At 44.5% G+C, this 19,362-nt stretch overlaps 1 pseudogene; it reads left to right on the top strand.

Moving 5' to 3' along the window:
- LOC131193449 (zinc finger protein 845-like) overlaps positions 1-19,362 on the top strand; it is a 52,434-nt pseudogene that overhangs the window by 10,381 nt on the left and 22,691 nt on the right.

Genomic DNA, 19,362 nt, shown 5'->3' with positions numbered 1-19,362 from the left:
CTCCCAGAGTTCCTCAGCCAGCTGGCTGAGGAACTCTGGGACTTGAAGTCCACAAGTCTTAAAAGTGAATTGTTATGAGTCTAGGACAGGGTTCTGCAAACTTGGCTCTTTTAAGACTTGTGGACTTCAACTCTGGGAATTGAAGTCCACAAGTCTTAAAAGAGCCAAATTTGCAGACCCCTGGTCTAGGACTACCTGTAAGTGACAGTTTCTGATAAACGTTACTCTGGGATATCGCAAATGGCCCTAAACGCAGCCATGTTCCCAAGGCCCTGACGTGTAGTCATACGAGGGGAGTCGCCACAAGTTCAGATGCGGGTTGTAAGTCCCCCTTTTCAAGTTGGTTGTAAGTCAAGGCCTACCTGTAAATCTCTCCAGATCTGGATGATTGCGAACTGAAGCCTGACTGAAACAGATCTAAAAGAATCCACTTCCTCAGATAATTTGCTTCTTCTACCATTGTTACCTCAGTCAAATGCTGTGAGCGCCGACGGGTTTTTCCACATCCGATTTTTAACCCTGCAGAAGATTCCTGTTTGACCCATGGCAAATAAGTCCCTTATATTGACTTATAACATAGCATAACAACATAACATAACATAACATAACATAACATAACATAACATAACATAACATAACATAACATAACATAACATAACATAACATAACATAACATAACATAACATAACATAACATAACAACAGAACAGAACAGAACAGAACAGAACAGAACAACAGAGTTGGAAGGGACCTTGGAGGTCTTCTAGTCCAACCCCTTGCCCAGGCAGGAAACCCTACACCATTTCAGACAAATGGCTATCCAACATTTTCTTAAAAATTTCCAGTGTTGGAGCATTCACAACTTCTGAAGGCAAGTTGTTCCACTGATTAATTGTTCTAACTGTCAGGAAATTTCTCCTTAGTTGTAAGTTGCTTCTTTCCTTGTTTAGTTTCCACCCATTGCTTCTTGTTCTGCCCTCCGGTGCTTTGGAGAATAGTTTGACTCCCTCTTCTTTGTGGCAACCCCTGAGATATTGGAGCACTGCTATCATGTCTTCCCTAGTCCTTCTTTTCATTAATCTTTGCTTTGGGATTCTTGAACCAAAGGAGAGAATTTGCAAATGCAATTGGTTTGCTCATAGAGGTATGCTTTGCTTTTTTTTTTGGCAGGTTCCTGTCTCTCTAAAGGAAGTTACGGTGTGTTTCTCTGAGGAGGAATGGTCTTGGCTAGATCCTGTTCAGAAAGCCCTGCACAGAGACGTGATGCTGGAAAATTCCAGAAATGTGGCCTTTTTGGGTAAGGCTCCCGGCCCGGTCTTCTGATGCTTGGAAGAAATATTTTACGGAGAGATAAAATATAGATTTGTCACTTTTCAGTGCTGTTGTAACTTCAAATGGTCACTAGAATAGAATAGAATAGAATATTTTAATTTATAGACCGCCCTTCTCCCGAAGGACTCAGGGCGGTGTACAGCCAGGATAAAATACAGGAAAAAACAACACATACAAAGCTAAAAACAACCCTTAAAAAACCTATTCAATATGGCTACTTTAGATAAAATATTTCCCTATAAAATTTACAAAAAATTTAAAACCCATAAAATCAATTTGATAATTTTAAAATTTAAGCTAAGTTTAAAATTTAAACTAATGGTTGTAAGTTGAAGGCTGCCTGTATATTCGTTTTTTCCGGTTAATAGGCGTTTCAAGTCACACAACAAATTAGACCATTTAGCACAGCTCCTTGTTCCCATTCTCTCCCTTTTCCACCTTTACAATAAATACAAGCTTCTTTCCCAATCTCTTATTTTCTTAAATGAAACTCCGTATGTGAGTAGAATTTGATAAGTAAAACATGTTTATTGAGTACAACGGGGCAGATGTACCCCTTTATTTAAACCAGGGGTCGGCAACCCGTGGCTCCAGAGCCACAAGCGGCTCTTTGGGCCCTCTGACACGGCTCCCTTTCCCATCACTGGTTAGCTCTGCCCCTCTTATTTCTTTTTTAGACTTCAGCCCGAAGCGGCAGGAAGCGAAGGTTGCCTTACATGCAAATGTGGCATGAAGGCAGGTACAGGGCAGCCTCGCTCCTGCACTCTCCTCCCCCCTTCTCTTGTAACCCCCTGGCCAGCTGTGGCTGAGCCGGGTGAGTGCGCACGCATGGGGAGACCCTCCTTAAGCGAGCCGCTGCACGTCCCACATGCGTCTTTCCTGAGCTTTGGCGCTCGCTTGAGGAGGGTCTCCCCGCACATGTGCACGCTCCTGGCTCAGCCACAGCCAGCCTGGGCATCCTGAGAGGAGGAGGGGGAAGAGGGTCGCTGGAGAGTGCAGTAGCAAAGTGGCCGTATACCTGCCTTCATGCCACATTTGCACATAAGGCAGCATTCGCTTCCTGCCATTTCAGACTGGAGTCCAAAACAGAAATAAGAGAGTCGGGGCCAACCAGTGATGGGACAGGAATGGAAACTCCTCACTTTGAAATAGCAATACAAATCCCCAAGGTAATTACTATTTATGTTGTATAAGAGAGAGAGTAACATATCGCTTTGGCAACTGGTTATTGAGGGAGCGGTTCGGAGCTCCCACGTAACACCTATCCTGCGCAGACTGCACTGGCTACCTGTTGTTTTCCAGGTGAGCTTCAAGGTATTGGTTACCACCTTTAAAGCGCTCCATGGCTTAGGAACGGGTTACTTACGGGATCGTCTACTGCCGGCCTCGATCTCCCATCGTTGGGTGCGCTCCAACAGAGAGGGACTCCTCAGGGTGCCGTCAGCCAAACAGTGTCGACTGGCGGCCCCCAGGGGGAGGGCCTTCTCTGTGGGGGCTCCGACCCTGTGGAACGAGCTTCCCCTCGGGCTTCGACAACTACCTGACCTTAGGACCTTTCGCCGCGAACTTAAAACCTATTTATTTCGTATGGCTGGACTGGCCTGATTTTAAATTCTAAATTTTAAATTTTAACTGAATTTTGATGGGTTTTAAATTTCTGTAATTTTTATGGGGTGTAATGTTATTTTAAATTTTCTGGCAAATTTGAATCAGTTTTTTAAGGGTTGTTTTAATTATTGTGTGTGTTTCTGTTTGTATTTTATTTGCTTGTTCACCGCCCTGAGTCCTTCGGGAGAAGGGCGGTATACAAATTAAAACATCATTATTATTATTATTATTACTATTACTATTACTATTACTATTATTATTATTATTATTATTATTATTATTATTATTATTATTATTATTATTATTATTATTATTATTATTATTTCACATGACTTCCTAATATGCAACTATTACACATCCACACGAACTTTTCAATTGCCTCAACAGAGTTACAGTTACACCCTCAGGAAAGACGCATGCGCGTTCTCTCTCTCTCCCTCCACGCTCGGCCAAAGAGCTGCCAGGGGTGGGGGATGACACGGCAAGGCGATGGCCGGAGCATTAGTGCAGGGAGAGAAGCCACGTTCTGTTAAGACCCTCCTAAGCGAGTGGCTGCCCATCCTGCGTGCCTTTGCTGCACTTTGTACTCGCTTGAGGATGGTCTTTCTGCAGCATGTGCGCGCTCCTGGCTCAGCCACAGTTGGCCAGGGCTGTTGTAACTCCAGCCCCCGAACCTGGCCCCATGCCCGAAAGTGACTCCGAGAGTGAGGGGGAAGGGCCGGTAAGGCTTACCTCGGGAGCACCGATTCCTTTGGCTCAGCTCCAGGAGCCAGAACCAGACCAGTCGGAGGACGTAATGAGGCTGTCATCCCCTGATTCCTCCCTTCCTCAGGCTACGCCTTCAGACCCAGCTGATGATAATAATAATAATCAAGCTTGGATTGACCTGCGCTTCAGAAGATTAGAGAGGTGGCGTCATCAAAGGGAAGGGTGGGGCAGGAACCCCACCCCACAGGATATTTATTTATTTATTTATTTATTTATTTATTAATTAAACTTTTATACCGCCCTTCTCCCGAAGGACTCAGGGCGGTGTACAGCCAAGATAAAAAGCAATAAATATACAAAGTTAAAATCAATTTAAAAAACTTATTCAATGGTGGCCGAATTAAAACCGTCAAATGGACAAACCTAAAATGCCCCATATAAAATTACAGAAGATTTAAAAATTTAAAATTAAAATTTAGAAATTTAAAAAGTCTAAAAAATCAGTCCAGTCCCGCTTGAATAAATAAGTGAGTTTTTAATTCCCGACGAAAGGTCCGAAGGTCAGATATTTGGCGCAAACCGGGGGGAAGGTCGTTCCAGAGAGTAGGTGCTCCAACAGAGAAGGCCCTTCCCCTGGGGGCCGCCAGCCGGCATTGCTTGGCGGACGGCACCCTGAGGAGACCCTCTCTGTGGGAGCGTACGGGTTGATGGGAGGCATAGGGTAACAGCAGGCGGTCCCGTAAGTACCCGGGCCCTAAGCCATGGAGCGCTTTAAAGGTGGTAACCAAAACCTTGAAGCGCACCCGAAAGACCACAGGTAGCCAGTGCAGACTGCGCAGGAGTGGTGTTACCCGGGAGCAACATGGGGCTCCCTCAATCACCCGCGCAGCTGCATTCTGGATATATAAGGAGCTTTGGGACTGCTCTCATTCCACGGGAAGCAAAAGCTAGCTGAACCGTTTCAAAAAGAGCTGAAAGTCTGGCTCTGTGAGTCACTTGTTTGAACTTTGGCGGGCCGCTGCGATTTCTCTGCCAGGACTGATAACAGCCGTGAATCCACTGGCTGAAGGCCAGCTCGGTGATCCAAAGTGGGGAAGGAGACAGAACGAGGGCATTATAAGAGGATGGGGGAGAGGAGGAGGTGGTTGCCCGAAAGGAGGGAGGAGACACACACACACACACACACACACATATACACACACACACAGAGAGATAGAGACACACAGAGTGATACATAGAGCGGGGAAGAGAGGGAGAGGGACAGACACAGAGATACAGAAAGTGTAGGGAAGAGAAGGAAATAGGGAGAGGGGGAGAGAGACAGAGAATGGTTTTGTGGCTGGGGGGTCATGTGACTGGGTGGGAGTGAGTGACATCGAGTTGGCCAAGCCCACCCAGGTTTTGTGGTTCCCGGTGTGTTTTTTTTTTCCTGTAGGAAACGGGTCCAAGTGGCTCTTTGAGTGTTTAAGGATGCCGACCTCTGATTTAAACAAATGGATTTTGTGACGGTTTAAAGAAGTTCATAAAATAGAAGTGGTCCATTTTCATACTGTGCAGTTTTACAGATAATCCTCGACTTGTAACAGTTCATTTAGTGACCGTTTGAAGATGCAATGGCCCTGAAAAATGTGATTTATGACCATTTTTCACACTTATGACTGTCCCAGCATCCTCATGGTCATGTGATTGACCACTGACTCACATTTTTTTGCATGTAAGTTTTTTGTTTTTGCTATAAGTAGAACAACAACATTTTCAATATCCACATGAATAGTGTGTTGTCTGGTTACAATTACCTTGAGCAATCTTCATCCTGTTTGTATTAATATTCTTCAGTAATAGTCCTGTAATAACAATGCTCTCTTATCATAAAATTAATACATATTAATTATTAGCACTAATCAAAGTTAATAACAACACACAGTAATCAGCCCTCATAATAAAACTAATCCTTCTCTTGTGGTTTTAAAGGGTCTAACTTCTATTTGTGTTGTTTAACCATAGATAAAACAAATCCCATATTTCAAAATATTCAATGTCTTCTTTCTCCTTAATTTCAAGTGCTAACAGTTAATCTATTCATTTTTGCACATTCTAATATTTTTTTATTATCTTTTCTTCTGTAGGGATCTCCTCACCCTTTCAATATTTTGCAAATACAATTCTGGCCGCTGTTAACACATGTAATATTAAATACATATTCCCTTTACCGTATTTTTCTGGTATGATACCCAACAAGAATGTTTCTGGTTTTAAATCCATATGTTCCTTTATCATTTTTTCTATTTGTATTTATTTTTGTCCAATATATTTTTGCCTTTGGGCACATCCACCTCATATGGTAGTATGAGCCCGGAATCCGGTTACACTTCCAACATTTAGCAGACATATCTTTGAACATCTTGGTTATCTAGCTGGTGGGATGTGCCATGTATAATACATTTTATATAAGTTTTCTTTATATGAAGTAGACATTGTTAATTTATAGTTTCTATCCCACACTTTTTGCCATTTATTCAATTCTATAGAGCAGTGGTGGCGAACCTATGGCACGCATGCCAGAGGTGGCACACAGAGCCCTCTCTGTGGGCATGCGTCGCCACGCCAAGTTGCTTTCTGGCCGAAAGCAGACTTCCCATTTACAAAATGGGGGGGAAAAAATGGATCGCTTGACTGCCGTTCCCGATCGCCCGGACCACATGGCCCAGGCCCAGCTGCTCCTGGACCTCGCCTGCTGCTCCCGGACCTCGCCCGCTGCTCCCAGACCCCGCCTGCTTGCCTGCCATCACCGATCGGGCCCAGCTGCTTCTGTTATCGCCGATTAGGCCCAGCTGCTCCTGCGGCCGCCGACCGATCCCAGCTGCTCCCAGACCTCACCTGCTTTGCCGCCACCGATCGCCCGAACCTCCTCAGTGGGATCTTCCATGAAGATCCAAGTCAGGATACCTTCTCAGGTAAGAGAAGATTCCTTGTTCCATATTCGTTCTAAAAGACGCAGACATTTCCACCCACTTTTTGGCATTTCCACCCACATATCTTTGAATATCTGGCTAATCTAGCTGGTGGGAAGTGCCGTCTATAATACATTTCAAAGAGGTTTTCTTTATATGGAGTAGACATTGTTAATTTATAGTTTCTATCCCACAATGTTTGCCATTTATCCAATTCTATAGAGCAGTGGTGGCGAACCTATGGCATCCATGCCAGAGGTGGAACACAGAGCCCCCTCTGTGGGCACGCGTCGCCGCACCAAGTTGCTTTCTGGCCGAAAGCAGACTTCCAATTTACAAAATGGAGGGTAAAAAATGGACTGCTTGACTGCCATGGCCAATTGCCCAGACCACGTGGCCTAACCCCAACTGCTTCCGGACCTCGGCCACTACTCCCAGACCTCACCCGCTGCTCCCAGACCTCGCCTGCTCCTCCCAGACCTCGCCCGCTTGCCTGCCGTCGCCAGTCGGGCCCAGCTGCTCCTGCCATCGCCGATTGCGCTCAGCTGCTCCCAGACCTCGCCCGCTTGCCTGCTGTTGCCGTACTTGCTGTGAGTATGGGGACTATGTGACCCTCCCCTCCTTGCTTCTGTCGCTGCTCACCCAGACCACGCTCAGGCTGTTGGAGGTGCATGGAAACTCTGGAGCCCCTCGAGGTCTTCAGAATGATCCATCCAAGGATTTGCTCTCTGGGGAATGTTGTGTGAGAGCCTGGGCCCAAAAGGCAACTGAGCCTCACCATCCCCACTGTGGCCCGTGCATTTTTTACAAGGCTTCCCCGCTGCGTCCTGCTCCGGCTACTTCCCTGAGCGATGGATGTTCCTGTGCCGAAAAACCTTCCCTTACCCTCCTCCTCCCAGCATGTGCCACTGGCCCTGCCTTGTTCCTTACACCTCCACTTCATCTTATTTATGCAAATTCCCCAAGAAGTAGGTCCAACGCATGTACAGCGTAGGTGACTCAAAGGTAGAAAATGCACTCAGATGCCTTTTCAGAGCAGGCCAAAAGCTGGTGGTCAGTGCTCAGCAAATTCAAAAGGAACTCCAGCTGGGAATCACTGCCATAGATTGTTGTTTCAGGGAATATCTATTTCATTAGTATTAACTAATAGTGTTAGCTATTTTAGTACAGGAGTAGATTTGTATTGGATGCCTCTTTTTTTTTTTTTTTTTAAATGTTGTGTTTTTGTAGACTCCAAGTCTTGAACACCCAAGAACGAGTGCAGCAAAAAAAGCAAAAACAGATAGTGGAAGATCATTCCAAGAAGCCTGGACAGAGTCATTTGGAATGATTGAACACAACGGGAAAGCGTTATGCACTTTGTGTCATGAAAGTGTTGTGTGTCGCACATCAAGTGTCAAACGGCACTTTCTCACCAACCACAAAAGTGCTGCCGCACTTGGTGCAGCGGAAAGAAAAGAGTTTCTTGAAGGGACATTGAGGGCATATCCCTTCCGGTCTTTTAGTTTTTCCAACCATCTTTCCAGGACAAACCATCTGACAGCTGCCAGTTTTCAGATTTCACTGTGCATAGCAAAACATTGTAAGCCCCTCTCTGATGGAGATATGATCAAAACAGCGATGTTGTCTAGGTGCAATTCCCTCTTCCATGATTTCCCAAACAGGGATAAAATTATTAAACGCATCTCTGAGATGCCACTCAGCAGGAATACTGTGAAAGATCGAGTCCAGCGCATGGCGAGTGATGTCAGTCAGCAGCTCGCCACTGACTTACAAAAGGCAGCCTGTTACTCTATGTGCTTGGATGGAAGCACCGATGTAAATAATCATGCCAGGCTAGCAATAATTTTGCGTTATGCTGTTGGTGACGTCATGAGAGAAGAGCTGGTGAAACTGGTGTCTTTGCCCGAGAGAACGCAAGGGACAGATATCTACAATGCTGTGATGGAGGCTTTTTTGTCACAAGACGTAAGACCAGAAAAAGTGGTTTCGATTACTAGTGGTGGGGCACCTTCTACGGTGGGGGCAACATCTGATTTCATACAGTTGTTTGTTAAAGAAATAAAGCATAAAGTCATTGAGTTCCGTTGCATTATACATCAAGAATCTCTTTGTGCTAAGGAAAGCAGCAAAAAATTTGACGATGTCCTCAAAGATGTCACAAAAATGGTGAATTTCATCACGGCTCGTGCTTTGAATTTTCAACAGTTTAAAGCACTTTTTGAGGAGGTTCAGGCACAGTATAATTGTTTACTTATGTACAATAATATCCGGTGGCTGAGCAGAGGACGAGTCCTGGAGAGATTTGTCACCTGCTTGGATGAAATTAGGCTGTTTATGAATGAAAATGGGCAGGAATATCCACAGCTCACTGATACAGCTTGGCTTACCAACCTCACGTTTTTTACAGATTTTACAGTACACTTCAATGTACTGAACGAACAACTACAATATGTAGGGAAAACAGCAGAAAGGACGTTTTGTGATATCAAAACATTTGAGAGAAAACTGCAGGTTTTTGAAAGAGACCTTGAAAGTGGGCGGCTGAAATACTTTCCAAATCTAAAAATGCATTTAGAAAATTCTGCGTCATTTGCGGGCAATCCTACAAGCCAGCAGGAAATCTACAAGGAATTTTCTAGCATTGTAGCAGCGGCAAAGGTGAATTTTAGTAACAGGTTTGTACAGTTCCGTAAGATGGAGACGACCCTGTGTTTTCTTACTTCTCCAGATAAAGCCAAATTTGAAGAACTTGACCTTTCCTGCTTACACTGGTTAGATTTAGAAAACCTGGAAATGGAGCTATTGGAATTCCAAGAAAACCGTATGTGGAAAAATAAATTCTGTGGCCTGCGTGAAACACTTGAGAAGATGGAGAAGATGATGAAGGACAGCACAGTTAGTTCTGAAAATGAAATTCTTAAAGTATGGAATTCTCTGCCAAATAATTTTAAATCAATGAAAGCACTCGGGATTGCTTTCCTCACTTTGTTTGGATCATCTCATGTTTGTGAGCAGCTGTTTTCGGCTTTGAATTATATCAAACCTGACACCAGAAACAAACTAACGGATGACCTGAATGCTGCATTTGTTGCTCTCAAACTTACAAAGTATGAGCCAAGGATAGAAAAATTATCAGCAGGCATACAACAGCAAAAGTCACATTAAAGCCTGCCAAATGCAAACTTTTACCTTTCAATAAAAAGTTGTTCGTATCACTGAAAGCTCTGTTATTGTGGGTTTTTTTTTAAAGACAAAGTATGTTAATAACGTACGAGTTGTTTTTTTCTAAACGAAAACCTCAGTATTCAGGTTAAATTGCTGTGCCGGCACTTAGCAATAAATAAGTGGGTTTTGAGTTGCAGTTTGGGCACTCAGTCTCTAAAACAGTGGTAGTCAACCTGGTCCGTACCGCCCACTAGTGGGCGCTCCAGCTTTCATGGTGGGAGGTAGGGGTTTCATCCGATACTGAAGCACTTTCCTTTTTTTAAAATTTAATTAACTTTTTTTAAAAAAATTCATAGCATTATTTAAAAACATTTTCATTAGGTTTTCATAAAATTCCCCGTGACAATTTAAATTTCTGAAAATATACTATTTGTATCGCCCCCGCATAAGTTTAGTTCGCGTTACGTAAGTGAAACTAAACGGCGCTATAGTGCGACCGCAAACAAAAGAGCCTCGTCCCAGAATAGCTCGCGCATCTCCCCCCACACCAGCCAGCCAGCTGTAACAGACAAGCAGAGCTGGTAGCCAGCGCCACCCCCCCAAACCCAATCCATGATGCGCGAGAGGCATGCGCAGACGACAATACACGGCACATTACTGTGGAACCAGTGGGCGGTTAGAAAATTTTACTATTAACAGAGATACAAAAGTGGGAGGTAGGTATAAAAAGGTTGACTACCCCTGCTCTAAAAGATTCACCATCACTGCTGTAGAGAAACCAAAATTTCTAGCCCATACATGTTTTCTTTACTTGCTCTTCTTCGATTCTAATACTCAGTAAATAGTTATACATTTTTAAAATTAATTTTTCTTAGTTTCCTGGCATCTTTTTCATATCTTGATTGTATTTGTAAATGCAGCCACCATGCTAAATCTACCCCTTGAGTATTCAATTCCTGTTTGTTATTCAGTTCCCCTTTCTCATGCAAGATACCTTTATATCTTATAATTTTCCCCATATCAATCAAGTTTGGACATATCAATGCCTCCATCGTGGAAAGCCAGGCTGGTGTTTTCAAATAGTGTTTTTCCTTAATTTTTGCACCATACTAAGAACAAAGCATTTCTAATATAATGTCCTTGGAAATATTTGTGTATTTTTTCCCGTACCATAGAAAAGCATACCGCCCCAGTTGCAAATCACGACCCTCCAGAATTAATAATTGTCTGTGCCTCAAAGTTATCTGTTCTTTTAGGCAAGCAAGTGCAGATACCTGGTAATTTAGCTCCCAGTCTGTCAACCCAAACCCTCCTCTATTGTTAGAGTCTTGTAGTAGTTTTGAACTTATTCTTGCTTTTTTTACCTTGCCATATAAATTTTAATACTATTCTGTTTAATTCCTCAAAGTATTTCTTTTCTAATTTTATTGGAATTGTTTGGAACAAAAATAATAGTCTCGGCAAAATATTCATCTTGATGGTAGCTATTCTTCCTAACAATGATAGTTGCAGGTTTTTCCACTTTTCCAGGTCAAACTTGATTTGGAATAATTATCTTCTTTTATAGCTGCACATCTTACTGATAAATAAATTCCCAAATATTTTACTTTCTTCACTATCTCCAGATACTGACTATCTGTCTTTTCCATTAAATCTTTTTTCTGTTTATCTGTAAGGTTTTTGACTAAAAACTGTCCTTGTTTTTATCCTGAACCGTCTGCCAAATGGTAATAGTTCAAAAAAAAAAGGGTGCCCAGGATGAGATGGATCTTTAAGAATGTTTTGAACTTCCTTAAGGCAGCAGGAGCTTTAAAGCTCTTCCAAAGAGGGGAGAGGGCAACCAGTGATCCTCAGGGCAATGATGTTGACCCTCTGGAGTGCTGTCCTATCTGCCGTTGTGCAATTGGCAAACCATACACAGGTGCAGTAAGTTAAAATACTCTCTATGGTGCAGCAGTAGACGGTCACCACCAGTTTCTCATTCAGTTGTTGTTTCCTGAGAAGTCTCTGGTAGTATAATCTCTGCTGGGCCCTTTTGACCAGGGCTGCCAGGTCAGGCCCTCTTTTATGATAACATCCAGAAACTTAAAACTGGCCACTTGCTCCATTCTGCCTCCCTTGATGAGCAAGGGCTGGATGTCTGATCTATTCCTTCTGTAGTCCACTATTAGCTCCTTGGTCTTACTGGTGTTAAGGAACAAGTTATTGTCTCCATACCGTGAAAGCAACTGGTCCACTTCATCTCGACTGGCCAACTCATCTACCCCGGAGATGAGTTCCCCCCCACCACTGTTGTATCATCTGCAAATTTAATAATCCTATTACTGGTGTGAGCGGGAATGCAGCCATGCACATAAAGACTATAGAGCAGTGATGGTGAACCTTTTCGGCACCGAGGAAGGCTTGTGCATACACGTGCATCGGAGCACCGGAAACCCGAAGACCAACTGGCTGGTGTGTGCATGTCTGTTTTTTGGGCATTTTCAGGCCATTTTTCGGACTGTTTTTGGCCCCAAACTGCCCCCCCCAAAACGCCCTGAAAACACCCCCCAAAACGCCCTGATTTTTGGCCTTTTTCAGGCTGTTTTCCAGTGCTCCGGCGCCTGCGAGGACCAGCTGGATGACACGCATGTGCGCATCAGAAACCAGAAGAGCAGCTGGCAATGGCACGTGTGCCCACAGAGAGGGTTTTGCGTGCCATCTCTGGCACGTGTGCCATAGCTTCGCCATCATGACTACAGAGTAAGGGTGTTGTGACTCCGGCTCCCGAGCCTGTCCTCATGGAGAAGGATGACTCTGAGAGTGAGGGAGAGGAGCCGACAAGGCCTCCCTCTCCAGGTCCCTCCTTTCTGGCAATGCCTCAGGTGCCAGCTGAAGGCAAGGAGAAGGCGTGTCGGAGCCTCCACTGACAGAGGGCAAGGAGGATCAATCCAGGACAGCGTCGGAGGGAGAGGCATGTGCAGCAAAGGAAGAGGTGTGGCAGGCCCAGAGAGTGCTGAGTCACTGAGCCACACCCACAGGGGATAAAAGCAGGTGGAGTTGCTCCATAGCTCCTGTGACAGACAAAAACTGCATTGTGTGAGCTTCAGACAGTTTTTGGATTTTCGTAAGTAACTCTTGACCATTCTTTAGACTCCTGGTTGCCCCGGCAACAAACTGCAAACACACTCTCTCCTATTAAGAAACTTGGCAGGCACTTGGAGAGTAGCTGCCAGAACTTTCCTCTGCCAAAGGAAACCAGGTCAACTTGTAAATAAATTGCTGGCAGATGTCCTTCGGCGCGTGCATTTTCTTAGGTGAGGTGGGGGGGACAGAACAAAGGGACTCAACACACAACCCTGTAGTGTACCAGTGTTAAGAATAAGAGCTGAAGAGATACGGTTACCTAATCCAACCCTTTGACAACAGCCAGACAGAAAATCCATAATCCAAAGGCAGATTGAATAAGGAAGCCCAAGATCCATAAATTTAGACACTAGTTTATATGGTAGAATTGTGTTAAATGCAGAGCTAAAATCTGGAAAAAGCATCCTCACATAGCCCTCCCCCCCCAGTTGTTCCAAATGAGTCACAGCAGTGTGCAGAGTGATGGCTATGGCATCCTCTGCAGATCGATTTGTTCTGTATGCAAACTGGTGTTTATCAAATGTATGCGGAAGGCAAGAAATGATGTGCCGGCAGACCAATTTCTCAAAGCACTTGATGATGATAGGAGTGAGTGCCACTGATCTGTAATCTTTGAGGTTATTGATAGGGAACTTCTTTGGCAGCAATGATGGAAGCCTTCAAACACGATGAGATAGTGGACTGGGATAAAGACCGATTGAAGATCTTGATAAAGACTCCAGCCAACTGATCAGCACAGTCTTTAAGCACTCGGCCAGAGATACCATCAGGACTGGCAGCCTTTCTAGGGTCCACAGCTCTCAAATGCTCCTCATCTTCTGTTCCTCCACAATGAGGTGGGGGCTACAATGGGCTGGTGGCTGTATTTTAGCTGTCTCTGATGTTTCCACTTCAAAGCGGGCAAAGAAATGACTCAGCTGCTCTGCTAACGAACCCCGTGAAAGTGCATCGTTTTCACCGTGTGAAAGTGCACCGTTTTCACCGTGCTGTCAGCTACACCACCAACTGACTCACTGTTCTGTCTCCTTCCCCACTTCGGAGTAACGAGCTGGCCTTCAGCCAGTGAATTCACGGTTCTTATCAGTCCTGGCAGAGAAATCGCAGCTGCTTGCCAAAGTTCAAACAAATGACTCGCAGAGTAAGACTTCAGCTCTCTTTGAAACGGTTCAGCTAATCTTTTGCTCCCCATGGAGTGCGAGCAGTCCCAAAGCTCCTTATATATCCTGTGGGTGGGGCTCCTGCCCCACCCTTCCCTTTGATGACGCGCCTCTCTAATCTTCTGAAGCGCGGGTTAATCCAAGCTTGATTATTATTATTATCAGCTGGGTCTGAAGGCGTAGCCTGAGGAAGGGAGGAATCAGGGGATGACGGCCTCATTACGTCCTCCGACTGGCCTGGTTCTGGCTCCTGGAGCCGGGCCAAAGGCATCGGTGCTCCCAAGGTAAGCCTTACCGGCCCTTCCCCCTCACTCTCGTAGTCACTTCTTCACGCCTTCAGACCCAGCTGATGATAATAATAATCAAGCTTGGATTGACCTGCGCTTCAGAAGATTAGAGAGGCGGCATCATCAAAGGGAAGGGTGGGGCAGGAGCCCCACCCCACAGGGTATATAAGGAGCTTTGGGACTGCTCTCACTCCACGGGAAGCAAAAGTTGAGCTGAACCATTTCAAAAAGAGCTGAAAGTCTTGCTACGTGAGTCATTTGTTTGAACTTTGGCAGGTAGCTGCGATTTCTCTGCCAGGACTGATAAGAGCCGTGAATCCACTGGCTGAAGGCCAGCTCGTGGATCTGAAGTGGGGAAGGAGACAGAACACCTCCATAGAAAGAATGACCTCTTAATATCTTTTCCAGGTTTATCGTTCTCCAACCTCCTAAGCATTTTTCTCTCTCCCCAGTCATCTCAGAATTAGGCTCTGGATAGTGGGACAAACCTTGTAGAAGGTTGGCCAAGAAAATGTCACTGAGATGATACACATGTGCAAAGGTAAATTTGAAGGGGATTTCCTCCTTGCTTTGAAAGAGTAAAGACCAAATGTGGATTAGCTGACGCGGTTACACCAGAGGTGGGTTTCAGCAGGTTCTGACCAGTTCTGAAGAACCGGTAGCAGAAATTTTGAGTAGTTCGGAGAATTGGTAGTAAAAATTCTGACTGGCCTCGCCCCCATCTATTCTTTGCCTCCCAAATCCCAGCTGATTGGGAGGAAATGGGGATTTTGCAGTCACCTTCCCCTGGATTAGGGTGGGAATGGAGATTTTACAGTATCTTTCCACTGCCCCGCCCACCAAGCCACACCCACCAAGCCATGCCCCGCCCACCAAGCCACACCCACAGAACCGGTAGTAAAAAAAAATTGAAACACACTACTGGATTACACTATTTGCATTGCCTTGTGTGAAACCGACCATCGTTGCTGCCACCTTCATTTTTTTACAACTTTTTTTACAACTTGACGCGGTATATAAGCCTTAAGTGCTATTAGTTGCCCATGTTCAGCAGGCAGGGACTGAGTCCTTGGTTGAAACTGGTATTGTTTGGCAAGCCACTGGAGTTTAGGTCCACGCTGGACCCTGTTTCATTCCCAGATGCCAATGGCTCAAAGGAGGAAAATCAGGGCGAGAGGGAGATTCCTTCCTTTTGCTGATCTCCGTGTAAAAGAGTCGTGGTGGTGCAGTGGTTAGAGTGCTGTATTGCAGGCTAATTCTGCCAACTGCCAGGGGTTCAATCCTCACCCGCTCAACCTTGACTCAACCTTCCATCTTTCCGAGGCTGGTAAAATTAGGATCCAGACTGTTGGGGGCAATAGGCAGACTCTGAAAACTGCTTTTTGTTGCTAGTTGCGAAGTCGTGTCCGACCCATCGCGACCCCATGGACAACATTCCTCCAGGCCTTCCTGTCCTCTACCATCCTCTGGAGTCCATTTAAACTCATGCCTACTGCTTCAGTGACTCCATCCAGCCACCTCGTTCTCTGTCGTCCCCTTCTTCTTTTGCCCTCCATCTTTCCCAGCATTAGGCTCTTCTTCAGTGAGTCCTTCTTTCTCATTAGGTGGCCAAAGTATTTCAGTTTCCTCTTCAGGATCTGGCCTTCTAAAGAGCAGTCAGGGTTGATCTCCTCTAGAACTGACTTGTTTGTTCGCCTTGCATTCCAAGGGACTCGCAGGAGTCTTCTCCAGCACCAGAGTTCAAAGGCCTCCATTCTTTGGCACTCAGCCTTCCTTATGGTCCAACCTTCATAGCCATACATTGCAACTGGGAAAACCATAGCTTTGACTATACGCACTTTGGTTGGCAGGGTGATGTCTCTGCTTTTTAGTATGCTGTCTAGATTTGCCATAGCTTTCCTCCCCAGGAGCAAGCGTCTTTTAATTTCTTGGCTGCAGTCCCCATCTGCGGTGATCTTGGAGCCCAGGAAAATAAAATCTGTCACTACCTCCATTTCTTCACCATCTATCTGCCAGGAATTGAGAGGGCCGGATGCCATGACTTTAGTTTTCTTAATGTTGAGTTTCAAGCCAACTTTTGCACTCTCCTCCTTCACCCGCATCAAGTGGCTCTTTAGTTCCTCTTCGCTCTCTTTGCCATTAGAGTGGTATCATCTGCATATCTGAGGTTGTTGATATTTCTTCCGGCAATCTTAATTCCAATTTTTATTTACGGGTTATTTACGGGACCGCCTGCTGCTACCAAATACCTCTCACCGACCCGTGCGCTCTCATAGAGAGGGACTCCTCAGGATGCCGTCAGCGAGGCAATGTCGTCTGGCGACACCCAGGGGAAAGGCCTTCTCTGTGGGGGCTTCCACCCTCTGGAACGAACTACCCCCCGGACTTCGTCAGCTTCCGGACCTTCGGACCTTCCGCCGCGAGCTTAAAACCTACTTATTTAATTGCGCAGGACTGAGTTAGATTTTAAATTTATGGGTTTTAAATTGGGTTTTATTTCTATATTTTTAATTATTGGGCTTTTAGAATAAGTTTTTTAATTGTTTTTATATTGTATTTATGTGTTTTTTAAGTGCCTGTAAACCGCCCTGAGTCCTTCGGGAGATAGGGCGGTATATAAATATGATCAAATAATAATAATAATAATAATAATAATAATAATAATAATAATAATAATAATAATAATAATTTTTGATTCTGAAAATTTATTTGAAAATTTTTTGAAAATTTTTGAAATTCAAAAATTGATTTTTCCCCCCCAATTTTTGATTGAAAACTGCTTAGAGAGGGCTATAAAGCACTGTGAAGCGATACATAGGTAAGCCTCAACTTACAACAGTTCATTTGGTGATCGTTCGAAGTTACGACGTCACTAAAAAAAAAGTGACTTATGACCGCCTATCACACTTGCAACATTTTTTTGTTGTTGTTTACATTTATACCCCGCCCTTCTCCGAAGACTCAGGGCGGCTTACAATGTATAAGGCAATAGTCTCATTCTATTTGTATATTTTTACAAAGTCAACTTATTGCCCCCAACAATCTGGGTCCTCATTTTACCTACCTTATAAGGATGGAAGGCTGAGTCAACCTTGGGCCTGGTGGGATTCGAACCTGCAGTAATTGCAGGCTGCTGTGTTCTAATAACAGGCTTCTTACAGCCTGAGCTATCCCGGCCCTTGAACCATCATATGATCAAAATCTGGAAAACTGGCAACTGACTCATATTTAGGACGTATCCTGGGATGATATGATCCCCCTTTGGCAGCCTTCTGATGAGCAAAGTCAGTGGGGAAGCCAGATTTACTCTAGAACCGGGGTTACTAACTTGACAGCTGCAGTGATTCATTTAACAACGGTGGCAAGAAAGGTGATAAAATGGGGGGAAATTCATTTAACATAACATAATAACAAAGTTGGAAAGGACCTTGGAGGCTTTCTAGTCCAACCCCCTGCCCAGGCAGGAAACCCTGCACCATCTCAGACAAATGGCTATCCAACATTTTCTTAAAAATTTCCAGTGTTGGAGCATTCACAACTTCTGCAGGCAAGTCGTTCCACTTATTGATTGTTCTCACTGTCAGGAAATTTCTCCTTAGTTCTAAGCTGCTTCTCTCCTTGATTAGTTTCCACCCATTGCTTCTTGTCCTACCCTCAGGAGCTTTGGAGCAGGGGTCTCCAACCTTGGTCCCTTTAAGACTTGTGGACTTCAACTCCCAGAGTCCCTCAGCCAGCAAAGAGTTGGAAGTCCACAAGTCTTAAAGTTGCCGAGGTTGGAGACCCCTGCTTTGGAGAATAGTTTGACTCCCTCTTCTTTGTGGCAGCCCCTGAGATATTGGAACACAGCTATCATGTCTCCCCTAGTCCTTCTTTTCATTAAACTGACCATCCCCAGTTCCTGCAACCGTTCTTCATATGTTTTAGCCTCCAGTCCCCTAATCATCTTTGTTGCCCTTCTTTGTACTCTTTCTAGAGTCTCAACATCTTTTTTTAAAAAAAAACAACTTTAACAACTTTAAATTTAACAACTTTCTTGCCTGGCAATATAAATTCCGGGCTCCATTGTGGGGATAAGGCTAGGACTAGTTGTATAACTCTAAAGTTTTGAAGGAGATCTTCTGCAAAGAGGGGTGGGTGGGATGGAGAGAAATTGAAGGTGGGCACCTCACCATGAGATGCGCGGTGACGTTTTCCTTCCTTCTGGGGGAGGTCACATGTCAGCGCAGAGAAGAGCATCAAAGAGGATTAGGGGACTGGAGGCTAAAATAGTTAAAGAATGGTTGCAGGAATTGGGTTTGTCTAGTCGAGTGAAAAGAAGGCCTAGGAGTGACATGATAGCAGTGTTTTATTATTTGAGGGGCTGCCCCAAAGAAGATTTGGGGGAGGGTCAAGCTATTGTCCAAAGCACCTGAGGGCACGACAAGAAGCAATGGATGGAAAATAGGAGAGAAAGCAACCTAGAACTAAGGAGAAATTTCCTGACAGTGAGAACAATTAACCAGTGGAACTGCTTGCCACCAGAAGTTGTAAATGCTCTAACACTGGAGGTTTTTAAGAAGAGAGTGGACAACAATTTGTCTGAAATAGAATAGAATAGAATTTTTTTATTGGCCAAGTGTGATTGGACACACAAGGAATTTGTCTTGGTGCATATGCTCTCAGTGTATGTAAAAGAAAAGATACGTTCATCAAGGTACAACATTTACAACACAATTGATGGTCAATATATCAATATAAATCATAAGGATTGCCAGCAACAAAGTTACAGTCATACAGTCATAAGTGGAAGGAGATTGGTGATGGGAACAATGAGAAGATTAATAGTAGTGCAGATTTAGTAAATAGTTTGACAGTGTTGAAGGAATTATTTGTTTAGCAGAGTGATGGCCTTCGGGAAAAAACTGTTCTTGTGTCTAGTTGTTCTGTTGTGCAGTGTTCTATAGCGTCGTTTTGAGGGTAGGAGTTGAAACAGTTTATGTCCTGGATGTGAGAGATCTGTAAATATTTTCACGGCCCTCTTCTTGAT

The sequence above is a fragment of the Ahaetulla prasina genome, chromosome 2 (assembly GCF_028640845.1).
Source record: "Ahaetulla prasina isolate Xishuangbanna chromosome 2, ASM2864084v1, whole genome shotgun sequence".
NCBI lineage: Eukaryota > Metazoa > Chordata > Lepidosauria > Squamata > Colubridae > Ahaetulla > Ahaetulla prasina.
Note: the sequence above shows the minus strand (reverse complement) of the source record. Positions and strands in the feature narration are given on the sequence as shown.